Here is a 15167-nt window from a genome sequence, read left to right on the forward strand (position 1 = left end):
TGAGTCAGGAGTGTGGCCAGAGAGAGGGAGACCATTATTTTTTTTTAACAATAACAAGCAACAACAGAAAACCCACTCCGTAAACATCACTCACTTTTTCTCAACCTGTTCTTGTGATATAGATTGACAGCCCTTTTAATATGAAATAAATCAGGCAGGAGAAGGAGTGTCTTGAAGAACATACAGATTGAGGGCTGACTGACAGAATGCCCTCGAAACACACTCTGTTTGCATTTGCCTTTGTAGCAGCTAACTTGAAAGGATGTCAAGCACTCTGAAAGGCTGTGAGGATGCGTTTTGAACTTGGCGGATGAGTGTGATGTGCTTCTTGGGTGCTCCTTAGATGCCGGAGCTCTGCCGGCAGGAACACAGAGCTGGCAGACCCTGAAGGAGGAGCGAGTGTTCTTTTCAATCTCCCTCCCGCATATTGGGGTACAAAGGCATTTGGTCTTGTGTCTGCTTTCATATTTGGTTAGGACCAACCATTTGTCCCAAGCCAGTGTGCTCACATCACACTGAAGCACTAGGGTCCAGTCACTTCTCACCAAGAAAGCTGCCAGAGAATGAGCCGTGTCACCTTTTCAAGGTGTGCGGCCAGTGAACTTCCATGCAGCCTTCAAGGTGCTGCCGTCCCTTCGGTTAGCTTTCTCCTTGGATTTCCTGGACTGTCCAGTGTTCATGGTTATTGTGCAAAGCAATACTGGTGCCCATCAGTCATGAGATACCCAAAGTCGGTTTCAATGTATCCCAGGGCTCAGGGGAAAGTAGAATATTTCTGCTCTAAGACAAGAAAGTGTTTTCAGGGTGTGGGGTGAGTTGGGACTAAGCCTGGAGGAAAAATAAGAGAGCAAGACAGGAAGCAGATACAGAGAAAGTAAGCAGTCTCCATGCATCTCCATCCTGTAGGGAGCCCCACGCACGACCACCTAAGTACTCTGCCCTCTTCTGCAGGGAGACACTGCCCAGCCTTCATACACACTGGGTATCAAATCTGCAGGCTTGCTCAGCTAACCTGGCTCTGTGATCACTCAACAAATAGTGGCTGAGCATCTGTGGAGTGATTGTCACTGTCCTGGATGCTAGAGCTAGAGTAACAACTAATTCAGACAAAGCTGCTCTCCTCACAGAAGAGCAAGGAAACACAAAATGCAAGGGTGCCCCATCTCACATGGGACAGTAATACCTGCTTAGGGCACCCACCTAATGGGGTTCTGGTGAAGATGACAGCAGAGGAGGCAGTGCTTGAGAATTTTCACGTGCCTGGCATGAGTCAGCACTCGAGATGTGAACGACTACTATTATTTTCAAAGACTTGGGATCATTTTCCGGTGGGATGGGAGCCTTGAGACAGTTCTTTGGGGCCGTTCTGAGCCAGTATTTCTGAGTCCCTATGATGTCAGGCACAAAAAGCATTCTAGTACAATTATAAAGAAATTACTTTCCCAGCAATTAATCAGTGGTATGAGATTGCCAATACATATCATTGCCACACTATGACACACTGCATCACACAATCAGAATGTAGAGTAGAGAGAGGGCCATTTGTAGCTGACCTGATTCAACTCAAATCAGCTCAATCAACTGAAAATCAGTGAGAGTTTTGCCTGTATAAAGGTCAAGACAAATTATAGAAAGGCATAATAGAATTAGGGGATGTTTTTGAAGATTTTAGATCTTATAGTAATTTTCCATAATAGTACCTCTATCATACAAGAAATACATTGTTCATAAAGGTTTTCTAGTCCTTTATTTCAAGATAATCTGTCTGCATCTTTTAATTATTATTTTTAGGACAGACATAGGAATAGGGTAAAAAAGTACAAAATGGCTAATTTAAAACTGAAGTAGGCTAAATGGCTAAAACTGAAGTAGGGTAATAAGAAGACAAAGACTTCTTGTCAACTACCAATCATGCTATTAACTTGTAGTATCTGCTCCTCTCCGGTAGCCAGATTGAAGCCAGATACTAGAAAGCTCCAAAGTCTAACTTTAACCATCAGATGTCTCCTCCATCTTTTTCCCCTTCTTTAAAAATTTTTAGGATAATTGCTTTACAACGTTGTGTGACTTTCTGCTGTACAAGGATGTAAATCAGCTATAAATATACATATATCCCATCCCTCTTGCCGCTCCCTCCCTCCCACCTACCCCCAGTCCCACCCATCTAGGTCATGACAGAGCCCCAAGCGAAGCTCCCCGTGGCTATACAGAAGCTTCCCACAAAGGCAATGGCACCCCATTCCAGAAAATCCCATGGACAGAGGAGACTTGTAGGCTGCAGTCCATGGGGTCGCTAAGAGTTGGACACGACTGAGCGACTTCACTTTCACTTTCCTCTTTCATGTATTGGAGAAGGAAATGGCGACCCACTCCAGTATTCTTGCCTGGAGAATCCTAGGGACGGGGGAGCCTGGTGGGCTGCTGTCTATGGGGTCACATAGAGTCAGACACGACTGAAGCGACTTAGCAGCAGCAGCAGCAGTGTATATATGTTAATGGTACTCTCTCAATTTGTTCCGCCCTCTCCTTCACCTACCTGTGCTTTGGAGAATGCAGTTGAATCTTTAACATTGGCCTAAACAAGTTTTAATTCGGATTATAAATCTGCTATTAAAAATAGTTATTCTATACATTTCAGAGCCAGCATTGTTTATGGACTGCTTGCTGGTTTTATATCATCTGCAGATCTACTCCCTTCAAGACTCCTCAAAATGTCAGTAAGCAGCAGGAGGAAAAGGCTGCTTCAACCCACCAGTGAGCTTTCACTGGCACCAACTACTACATCTTTTTCTCTCCAGTATCTGAGCCTGTTTTGTGCCTCCTGGCTTATCATCACCAGGATTTTCAATGGCTCCAATAGAATCATTTGAATTTTGAAACATCTTGGTCAAAAAACATTTATAAAAATATTTCACATGTCTATCAGGTAAGTATAATACCAGTTTGGAGAGAACAAAAAGCAAAAATGCTTGATAGACTGTAATTTGAGAGCAGAAAACATATCTTTTATTCTTCATACCGTTCACCATGTCCTGCACTTATGAATTCTCCTATAAATAAGTGCTCTGTAACTTGGTAATTCTTTAAATTACCAAGAAGTTAAATTGCTTTGTTTAGGCAGAGAGGATTGATTTGAGTTAAGCTGATGAAGTTACAGTTCAGATTCTATGCATAAGGGATAAGTAATAATAGTTCTTGACATCGAAACTTGTATATAATCTATAACAGGTCTTTAACTGGTCAAAAAGAATCAGCTGAAGCTTTGCAATAAGTAAGAATTTCTTAAAATTTGCATGAGATACAAAGTTAGAGAGTATGTTTCGTACAACAGGCGTGTGGCTGTAATCAGTTTACAGAGGGGTTTGCTAGTTGATAAGAAGATATAGGCTTCTGAAAAAAATGAAGTCTGAGACAAAACTTACGTGGTGAGACTTTGCTAGGAGGTGCAATCCTGGGAAGGCAAAAGTGAGAGGAAGGGGATGAGACATCAAACCAGGCTCCACACTGAAGTATATGCCCGACTGCTCATTGGAGCAGATGCTTTCCAGGGAGCCCATGTGATTGACTGCATCCTGGGACAGGGAAGGGCAGGAAGAATATCCACTGCTCCCATACCTCAATCATCAGAGATTTATTTCACAGAGTATTAACCCTTTGTGAAGAGTAATTTTATGTATCAACTTGGAGGGTATTTTTGTTTGTCTTTTGGAAGGGCGGGCATGTAGTTTGTGGGATCTTAGTTGCCCGACAAGAGATTGAACCCCAGCCCTTGGCAGTGAGAGCACTGACTCCTAACCACTGGACCTCCAGAGAATCACCAACTTGGAGGGTGTTCTTGGCTGCAACTAACATCTAAATCAGTAACAGCCTGCTGGCCTTCAGAATGGAACAGCACCGTCAGCTCTCCTGGGTCTTGAGCCTGTCTTGGGTCAGCCCAAGCTGGAGATTTTGGACTTGCCAGCCTCCATTATCAGATGAGACAATTTGTTTATCACACACACATACCCATATACATTTGGTTGTTTCTCTTGAATGCCCTGATGAACACCCCTGTATTACCAAGCTGTAAAGATGCAGAATGGGATTCCAAATAGTATCATGCATCAGTGTCAACAAGGCAGCTCATGGACAGGCATGAGGCAGGCACTGCTGGCTGTATCCATAAAAGATGGTCACTGTGGGGCTTGCCTGGTGATCTAGTGATTGCGAGTCTGGCTGGCAATGCAGCAGACATGGGTTGGATCCCTGGTCCAGGAAGACTCAACATACCACAGAACAAATATGCCCGTGCACCACAACTACTGAGCCATATGGCCCAGCTACTGAAGCCCATGTTCCTAAGAGCTCATGCTCCACAACAAGAGAGTAGCCCCCACTCACTGTTGCTAGAGAAAGCCCCCAAGCAGCGATGAAAACCAAGTACAGCCAAAAAATAAATTATTCAATCTTTTTTTAAAAAAAGAGATAGTTACTGTGGCAACCTGGGGAAAACAAGTGGCCAAGGGCTGGGAGATATTTCAGGCAAAAAGGATGTGAGGTGATGCCTAAGAATAGTGAAACAATGTGGAAATATCAAGGCCAGATTCTGACTCTTAAAAGCTATGTTTACAAACCTTCTTAGAGTGGTCTTATGGATAAGGTGAGGAAATGTGTACTCATTTTACAGCAGGGTAAATTTTCAAACAACAAGACAACATATGCTTAAAGAGTACATGCGTGTATGTTCAGTCACTCAGTCGCGTCAGACTGTTTGTGACATCGTGGACTGTAGCCTGCCAGGTTCCTCTGTCCATGGGATTCTCCGGGCGAGAATACTGGAGTGGGTTGCCATTTCCTATTCCAGGGGATCTTCTTGACCCAAGGATGGAACCCATGTCTCTTGCATCTCCTGCATTGGCAGGCAGCTTCTTTACAACTGCGCCACCTGGGAAGATTACTCAAAGAGTACCATGGTTTAATGCCACTCAGATGTATGACTTTAAGACAGTTGTTTAACCTCCTTAGTTCTTGTTTTATTGGTTTTTAAAATGAGAGATTAGATTGATGATGTCCATGCCTTCTTTCAGCTCTAAAATTTCCCTTTTCCTCTGTGATTTGGAGAAAGATATACAACTTTAAAAATTACACAAATATGATGCGTTAAATGTCAGAAAGCAGAATTTTAAAATATTCCATTAATAGAAATAAAGGATCAAAACCAATAATATGAAACAATGTAACTAAATGTCAGGTCCAACATTTGGGTGTAAGGGAACTTTTTCACAAGTGTGGATTAGGGGAGATTTGGCTTGAGAGTCATTTTCATTAGACAACAATAATAGCCAACCCTGGAATTTGCATGGACCCCAAAGTCTAATGAATCAACTGCTAAATAAGCAGGTACTTATTGGGCTCCCTTTACTGAAAGAGAGGTTGGCTAATATGGATCAGAGGGACTCTGATGATCCGTTCAAAGATTCCATGCTTCATTCATACTTGTCTCTTCCCCTTAGCCTTTGTCTCAGTACAAGCAGAGGGTGGCATGGGGCACCGTCACCACAAAGTCAAGTGCTCCTCTCGGATTTCAGTGGGATGACTGAATAGTACAAGGTCATTCAGAGAGCCTCCCAGCTTTTCCTTCTCTTCACCCTCAAAGGGCAATTGTTCTGGATTGCGGCTCCCCTGCCTGGTATATAAAGTCACCTAAACACAAAACTCATAGCCAGAAGGCAGCTTCGGGAATCCTCACTCAGCCCTTCAAGAGTTATAGGCATTAAAAGGCAGTCCTCGGGAGTGCTCCGCCACTCTGCTGACTGGTACCAAATCTATCTTAAAGTTGGAAATATGATCCAGGTTGGGGCGGGCTGTGATTTAATGCCATCCAAGTACTATAGGGCACACTTCTTAAAGCAACCATTGTAAATTATTTGTGGCTAATTCTGCTGGTGGATGGAGGGCATGGTATGTTCTCAAGTACAAGAGCCCAGCTTGTATCTAATAATTGTTATATCTTCTCTGAAATTTACTGCCGATGTCTCAGTTTTAACAATTTAAATAACAAGCTTAACCAAGTGGAACGAGGCTCAGGCAGGCTGGCGCTCTTGATGAAAGCAGGACAACTCTTATGTCTGAGTACATTTTTACTTTGACATGAGCGGTGACACACAAAGATGAAATCTGGTTAAAGCGGCAGCCTTCTCAACACCGTGACAGCTTCTTAGGCTAAGCAAAATAATTTCAAGAGAGTGAACACATATACTTGTTAACTTTACTCGGGAAGACTGATGAGGGACAATGCTTATGAATATGATAATAAGAGGTGGGTGCTGGAACGGTAAGCTGAAGGGGCTGGGTAATTGGCATGCTGCTTTCTTCATTTTTAATGAACTGCTCTGTAGCCTTAATCTTTGGGTGCATCAGTTAGTTTAGAAACCAGGTGGATCTCCTCCATGCATCACTGATGAGTGAACATTTTTATTTTACCTGCTGTTGAACTGCTGTTGATACTATGCGTGGTCAGAGACGACCTCCTGTAGGTTACACTTATTTCCCTTTGGATACTCTTTACTCCATCTCCTGCAAAATCCCCCCAATTTTCAAATGATGTTTCATGTCCAAAGTTACACATCACATGTACACTGAGGCTTATTTTGAATACTGTGCCCTTGGTGGTCACAACCCAAGGCCATGCTGAGAAGTTGCACCATGACTAGTAGCATTCTTCCCAAATGGCAGGGTTTTATAAAAGATTGAAGAAACTAGCCTGTGAGCTGAAGACCTTGGAAAAGTTACCCTTTCTGGATCATTGTTTCCTCTTCAGTAAAGCAAAAAAAAAAAAAAAAAAATCACAAAACCAATTTCTTTCTAGCTTCACTGTCCCATGATCTTATGTTCCTATTCTCAGGGCAATTAAAACTAATTCAAATTCATTTGCATTATTTTAAACTAAATATCAAAAAGCCTTAATAGGGTACTACTACTTTATCAAACAGTTTAGCAGTCTTTTTAAAAAGTTAAACATATTCCCACCATATGACCAAGCCAATGCACTTCTAGGTATTTACCTAAGAGAAATGAGTCTTGGGCACAAATGCTCCCCATATTTTTATTTGTAATATAGGCAAAGCCCATTTTATTGTGCTTTGCTTTATTGCACTATGCAGATATTACATCTTTTACAAACTGAAGGCTTGTGAAAACGCTGCATCAAACAAGTCTATTAGTGCCACTTTCCCAGCAGTGTTTGCTGACTCCGTGTCTCACATTTTGGTAATTTTGACAATATTTCAAACTTTTTCTTTATTATTGTATTTGTTATAGTGATCTGTGACTTCCAGGTGGTGCTAGTGGTAAAGAACCCACCTGTCAAGGCAGGAGATGTAAGAAAAACGGGTTCAGTCCCTGGGTTGGGAAGATCACTTGGAGCAGGGCACGGCAACTCACTCCAGGATTCTTGCTTGGAGAATCCCATGGACAGAGGAGCTTGGCAGGCTACAGCTCAGAGAGTCGCAAAGAGTTAGACACAACTGAAGCAACTTAGCATGCGTAGTGATCTCTGATGTTACTATTTGTAAAAAGATTCATGATTTGCTGAAGTCTCAGATGATAGCACTTTTTAGCAATAAAGTTTGGGGGTTTTGTTGGTTTTTTGTTTTTTTATCATGCAGGACCTTAGTTCCCTGACCAGGGACCGTGCCCCCTGCTTTGGGAGTGCAGTACTGACCACAGAACCACCAGGGAAGACCCAGCGGTAGGTATTTTTTAATTAAGATATGCACATTGTTTTCTTAAGACAGTATTTTAAGTGCTATATTTTAAGACAATAATATTACTGCATATTTAATAGACTCTGGAAAAGTGTAAACATAATTTTTATATGCATTGAGAGACAAACAAAATTTCTTTGACTTGCTTTATCCCGATATTCACTTTATTGCAGTGATCTGGAACCGAACTGCAGTATCTCCAGGGTATGCCTGTAGCTGCAAACTGGAAACAACCCAAATATCCAACCACAGGTGAATGGATAAATAAGTCATGCTTTATCCGTAGGATGGGATACTACTTAGCAATAAGAAAGAATGAACTGTTGATACACTCAGTGGCATAGATGAATCTCAAAGTAAGTTTGCTGAACACAAAGTATACATACAGTACAATTCTATTTATATAAAACTCTAGAAAATCCAGGCCATAGTGATAAAGATCAGATCAGTGGTTTCCTGGGGAAAGGGTGAGGAGGGCATGAGTGAGGGCTTACAAAGGGTACAGAAACTTTTGAGGTGATGGATACAGTCACTACCATGAATTGTGATGATGGTTCCATGGGTGTGTATAGATATGTCAAATTTTTCAAAATGAACACTTTAAGTATATACAGTTTACTGTGTGCCAGTTATATCTTAATAAAGCTGCTTTTGAAAATAAAACGTCTAGAAAATGTTATGCCTATATCTTTATTCCAATTCTAAGATTTTTATCAAAAAGAATCAGAAGTGTGTGCTAAGATATAAAGTCTCCAGGCATTTACTGTAGCATTATTCATACACATACATGGAAACAGTCTAAATGTCTAAAAGAAGATAATTGATTAGGTAAAGTATGGCATATCTCTGTGTTGGAATGTAATACAGCCATTAAAAATCATGCCACAGACAAAATATTTATTGTCATGAAAAAATGTTTATAATCTATTTCTATGGGGGGGGAAAGCAAAGCACAAAACAACATGCATAGTTTCATGGTGCTATGTTTTGTAAAAGTCTATGTTGGAGTTTGATATTAATCACACTTCTCTCTTTCTCTCAGAGTTAGAAACCAATTGAGAAATGGACTAAAGAGTCAAAGAACAAAATACGAGTTTTGTTACAAAGAGTTCTGGTTGGGAAAATGTAGCTTAGAGCTAAGGCAAAGTGGGCTTTCTACTCTTTTCCTCTGTGAACCCTCCTGACCCACTCAGAACTAAGTTCCTCCTGCAAGGAAGGGGAAGCCCTGTAAGCTTATCCCTGGGAAGAGCTTCTCAATCCCAGGCTACAGGTGGTGAGCATCCAAGCCCTGCCCATTAGACACCACACTATCTCCCAAACAGGGTGTCAACCAAGAACCTTCCCCACGTATTTCTCAGTGCTCACCAACCAAGGGAGCTGCTCGGCTAAAAGCCATTAGAGACGTTGAGGATGAGTTGACATGAAATCCTTGAATCTCAGAGTGGAAGGGGAATGCTTAAATAATTTCCCTAATCTCTTCCCCATTCCAATAAGTCATCTCCCCACGAGTATAGGGGAGTAAGTGAGGCAGCAGAGGGGAAGGTGGAAGTACTCGGCCTAATGTTTCTTTAGGGACTGAAGTCCCAGTGTAAGTGTCCCCTTACGCTCTACATGTCTCTATAATGGTAAAGAAAACCGCCTGGAAGGACATGTATCACGCTGCCATAACAGCCGCATTGCTTGGCTGGGTAGAGGGACTGAGAGAAACAGGAAGGATTATAGGCGATTATTTTCCTTTGGCTCTTTGTGTTTTTGGTCTTCCAAGTTTTCTGAATACAAGACTTTCGCTACTGGGGCAGGGAAAGCAAGAGAAGACCTCTTTAAAAAAAATAAACTAAAAGGGAAGAGAATTCCTGAACTTTGCAGAGCTGCAGTGCTGGGTAGGCATTTGACCTGAGACCCCCTCCCTGCTTCATTCTTCCTGGGTCATTGTCATATATTATGTGGAAATGCCATTTGGGGACACAATGCCTAACATCTGTAACAGCATTGCCCTGGAATTGTCCAAAGTGCTCTTAAACAGGATTAGAGGGATTAGAGTCTACTTTTACTTTAGCTAATGAAGAGGGTGGCATGAAATGACTTTTCCAGAACAGCCTCCACTTAGCCTTCCCATGGGATTGACATTCAGGCATGCCCTAAATCAATCTTCTCAAACTGACTAAACCAACACCTCAGAGGTTCCAATCTATTACAAAACCAAAGTCACAAAAAATCTGTAGATATTCAAAGAGTTCAGGTTGGCAACATCAAAAAATACAGTGTAATGTCACAGTGCTGTCCATAATATATTGACATGATTTGTCTGAAGATATTAATTTATAAAGCTATATCAGTAGTTTTGTCCTAAAGTTTTGTGAAAACCATCTGTGATTCTACCCATAGCCTCATCGAAAGTCTAGGCTGACGCCCTCTTTGAATGTAAGGCCAGGTCTCACATCCCATCCTCACACCCCATCTTGCCCCAGTGTTATCTCAGATGCAAGCTCCACTACCATGACAGACTCAGTCCTGATGGCAAGCCCACTTGGAATGGCAGAAATTCCCAAGATAATTTGAGACACGTTGCTGAAAATGCAGCTTAGGAGCATGGAGATGCTCTCTTGCAAAGCCCCCACCAACACACACAAAATCAATTTTTGCAATCAGAAAAATAAAAGTTTCTTTAAATTAATAGCTTTTCTATCTGTGGCTGTAGCAAATTGCACAGAGAACCTCTGAAACTATCCAAAGGTGAAAACAGTCTTCACAAAATGTTGCTTTTAGAAATTCTGGCCAGCTTACCCCACAGGGACCTCACTGACTCTGGGCTCTTGTGAGTCTTCTGTGAAAGTGTTTTACCCAGAGACTTTTCTGATTGAAAGTATTCAAGCTCAGCATCATTTGCTGGTGCCTAAGTCTCTGTATGAGTGGTGCCTGAATCTCTGCCACCTAAGTCATTGACACCTTCTCTCTGAGCCACGTACTTCAAAATGCCAGCTCCCCCTTCCAGGGAGCAGGGCAGAAAAAAAGCTTAAAAGCACACATTGAATCCTGCCAGGTAAGCACTTGGCAACCAAGAGCACTACATTCTGGATCCAAGGCTTGGGTTAGCTAGGGGAGAATCTTGGAGCCAGAAGTAGTTCAGGGCTGCATGGATGCTGGGAACTTCATCAGGGATTCACCAAGATTTTCTACACCAATTTATGGTTCAGTTCAGTTCAGTAGCTCAGTCATGTCCGACTCTTTGCGACCCCATGAATCACAGCACGCCAAGCCTCCCTGTCCATCACCAACTCCCGGAGTTCACTCAGACTCGCGTTCATCAGGTCAGAGATGCCATCCAGCCATATCATCCTCTGTCGTCCCCTTCTTCTCCTGACCCCAGTCCCTCCCAGCATCAAAGTCTTTTCCAATGAGTCAACTCTTCGCATGAGGTGGCCAAAGTACTGGAGTTTTAGCTTTAGCATAAGAGATACATTTTATATTGCGATCCAGTACACACAGAGAGCTGCAAGTAGACACAGATAAAAACACAGAACTAAAACCAGCTCCTAGATTTCAGATCCACCAACTCTGCCTGCTGAGGAATAGCCATTTAATAACTATTTCTTGAATGAACAAGCAAACCCACACCTTACTGAAACAATGCTTAGCAGTCTGATATTTTCTGTTCTATTTTATTCTTTTTCATCTCTTTAAAAAGGTAATGAGTTGCAACTCACTAAAGGGATGTCACTGTTGCCACAAAGAGAGTCCTGTTCTGACAGGACTTCTATGCATGGCCTTATCTTCATTGAAGATTCCCGAAATTTGCCTTGTGGGAAGCCGGGGCTTGGGCACATTGGAGGCAAGTGGGACCACACTGGGACGTAACCAGTTCAAGGGAAGACTGTTGGGGGCGGGGGCGGAGGCGGGGATGCCACAAAGCTGGTCGAGGGCAAGGGCACTTCTCTCCGGGTGAGACAGACCTATGTCATGTCTCCCCATCCCAATCCCTGTGCTTATAAAACCCTCTTCACAACCAAGAAGATTTTGCAAATAGAGTCAGAAGTCAGGCTGGCTTCATGTAGGTATCACTGGAAGGACCAGGCAGGGGGTAAAAAAGGGTTGTTTAAGCTGCTGTGAAAAATCACAGAGTAACCTGGTAAAGGGAAAATCCACTCAGATCCAAAAGGGAGGAATTAAACAACTTTGTAAATAAAGGGATCATTACTCTTGATGCATTAATACACACTTAAGACCTATCGAAAACTTCCTATTTCAAGATGAATGAACAGCATTAGATGCTCATTTCCCAAGCTGGGTGGGCTGTTTTCACTGCCCAGCGCGGGGGGGGTCTGAGGTCAGCAGGGGCTGGCCCAGGTGGTGCACTAGTGGAGCCACATTGGGATTCCAGGAGGGGATGGTCCCCCCTCTCTGTGATTATGAAGGTTGTAACCACAGCCCTGTTTGTCACTGAAGGGATGTGCCCGCTGCACACCTGATGAAGTTGGGAGGAAAGTTCTATGCCAGTGCACTTGCCTCCTCCAAGTTTCATCATCATTCACCAAGTAAGCATAATTGCTCCATGTTTAAGAGATGCTGGGAACAGGAGCGCTGTTGGTAATTGCCTAATGGGCAGACGAAATGAGGTGTGAGGCACATTGGTGTGAAAAAAGCAATAGCCACAAGTTTATTAACACTGAGAATTAAAATAAGCTCTGCCCCAGCCAAGCAGTCCTTGCTGCAATGAATCCCATTATCCCTCTAATAACTGCACAGTGCTCCGCTGGATGCTCCCTGCCCCAGGAGGTGGAGAGGCCTTCATACAGGTCACCTCTCTGCAAGCTTCAGAAGCTGCAATCTCTGGTTCACTGATGACTGTCAGGGAGGAAACACAAACACCCCCTGCCTCCCCTGTAGCTCCTCTACGTGCATGCTAAGTGGCTTCAGTAGTGTCTGACTCTTTGAGACCCTCTGGATGGCGGCCTGCCAGGCTCCTCTGTCCACGAAATTCTCCAGGCAAGAATACTGGCGTGGGTTGCCATTCTCTTCTTCTTAGGGGATCTTCTTCTCTTCTCTTAGGGGATCTTCCCGCAGCTCCTCTAATTCCACTTAAATCCACAGGCAGGCACTTGAAGAGCTGTGAAAGAGGGAAGCCAAAGAGAATGATACGCCATTGTGATGTGGATGCCTTTTTAAACAATTGCCAATCAGCATTTACGAAGGTGTACTATAGGGTTCTGGAGCTGAATGTTATTGTGTCCACCTGATGGGACTCAGGGGCCCTGCCTGGGGCTCAGCAACCAGCCTTGCCTTCTTTCTTAAACCTTGATCACTTTATCAAATATTCCTAGATGCCCAGTGCTAGGAGAAGAGTTGCCCTTGACCTCGAGCACATTTAATCTATGCAGAAAACAAAGCTCTCCCAGGTAGAATAATCAGAAAGCAATCAGTGAATGCTGAAGCCCAGAACCTAATGAAAATGCAGAGAAAGGAGAGCCAGGGCTGTCAGAGCTCCCAGAGGATGTGCCACTTAGGTATAGGAAACGCAGCGGGAACTGCATGAACAAAATTTGCAGACTCAAGGCACTCAGAGTAAAAGAAGGAGGCCGACCAGGCAGAAGGCTGGCTCTGAGCCCGGAACTAGCAGAGAGTAAGCTTGGGTAAGACTGGATTTAAAAGGAACCCTAAGACTTTAAATCACTCTATGTTAAATTTGCTTTGTGTTGTTAAATTTTGATTTACCTTAAATTTCATGAATTTCACTCACTTTATATTTACAGCCACCAACTTCAAATGGACCTTTGGTGTTTCCCCGCAATCCAACTCCATCACCCTGATCCCTTTACTCCCTTCGTTGCTGAGTGACGACTGTGCACTTTTTTCTCTCTTCTCAAACATTCAGCACTTCTGCCAGCATCCTGCCCTCAGCTGCTGACCCTGAATCTTGTTCTTACTCCTCCCACCTCTAACCCACTAGCATGCCTGCCTGGAACCTCCCCGCCCCCACCCCCTGCCCCCAAGCTCTGGTCGCTCTCATTTCTTTGAATGGACCTTCCTGCTCCAATGGAGGGTGTCCCTCCACCTGTGCACCAAACCAGGTCCCTCCCTTACTCAAGGTCACTCCTCCTCTTCTTCCCAACTCCCATCAGCATACACACTGCAACAATTTCTCTTTTCTTAAAGAAAAAACAAACAAAAACTGCTTCTTGCCCTCAGGTTTCAGGTCCCGTCCCATTTCTCTGCTCCCGTTTGCAAGATGATTCTTCTAACGAGCTGAGCTGTCTGCATCTGCACCCTGCATGGCCTATAGCAGGCATCCTCTCCTGAACCCGCTTCAATCAGGCTCGGCCCCGCCCTGTCACCACACTGCTCTCCTCACCCCTGACCTCTGTGCTGTTAAATGCAAGGGTCATTCTCATCTTATTTGAGCTCTCAGCAACTTTCTTCACTTGGTTCCCAGAACACTTCTCCTCCTTAGTCTCTGGCTGGCTTCTCCCCATTTTTTTCAACCTCTAAAAATTACAGTGCCTCAGTGCCCAGTCTTTGGGCCTGTTCTCTCTCTAAACTATACCCCTTTGGTCTCATCCAATCTCATAGTTGTAAACACCATCTATTTGCTAACAAGCCCCAAATTTATGTCTTTAGTGCAGACCCACTCCAGATTCCAGAGAGATCTCTATTTGGATGTCTAACAGGCATCTCAAATTCAGAATTTTCAGAAACAAATTCCTGGTTCCTGGTCCACCTGCCCACTCCAGCATGACACATACACTCATCACCTCCTCCTCCCTCCTCCTCCTTGCATGTCCTTTGGTCAGGACGAAAACTTGGTCCTCCTTGTTGCCACTTTCAAACCCATCAGCAAATCCAGTTGACTCTGCTTTCACACTCTATCCAGACTCCGACCACTTACCATCTCCACTACCACCTCCCTGCTCCAAACCACCACCTGTACCAGCCTGTTGGCTGGTCTTCCCGCCTCTGCCGTTGCTCCCATATCAGTTCAACACATCAGCCAGAGTGATGCTTTTCAAATAGATGCAAGTCATATCATTTCTCTGCTCAAAGCCTTCAAATGACTTTGCAAATCACCCAGAATAAAATCCAATAATCTTACAATGGCCTGAAGATTCTTACACTCTCCGGCTCCCGTTCCTTCTCTGACTCTGCCTTCCCTCTCTTGCTCTGCTCAGCATGCCAGCCCCTTGCTGTCTCTCAAATCAAGTTCCTTCTGGTTGAAATAGAATTTTCTCAGACAGTCACAAGGCCTACTCCTTCAGTTCCCCCAGATCTGGCTCAGTATCACTTGATCAGTAAAGCCTTCCTTGGCCAGCTCACATAAGCCCATTCTGTTTAACTTCTCTCCATTCAGCCTATCACCATCTGTTAAAGCACATTTTACTTGCCACTCATTCAGCATCTCTCCCTTAGAATATAAGCTCATTTGGGGCAGGA

At 43.6% G+C, this 15167-nt stretch overlaps 1 long non-coding RNA gene across 1 annotated transcript; it reads right to left on the bottom strand.

Moving 5' to 3' along the window:
* Positions 1-12370: 12370 nt before the first annotated feature.
* LOC138439402 (uncharacterized) lies at positions 12371-14945 on the bottom strand. Its single transcript, XR_011256722.1, has 2 exons — positions 14830-14945; positions 12371-12849 (listed from the first exon to the last, which is right to left on the bottom strand). It is a non-coding gene; the product is annotated as an uncharacterized lncRNA (long non-coding RNA).
* Positions 14946-15167: the final 222 nt, after the last annotated feature.

This window comes from Ovis canadensis, chromosome 4 (assembly GCF_042477335.2).
Source record: "Ovis canadensis isolate MfBH-ARS-UI-01 breed Bighorn chromosome 4, ARS-UI_OviCan_v2, whole genome shotgun sequence".
Taxonomy (NCBI): domain Eukaryota; kingdom Metazoa; phylum Chordata; class Mammalia; order Artiodactyla; family Bovidae; genus Ovis; species Ovis canadensis.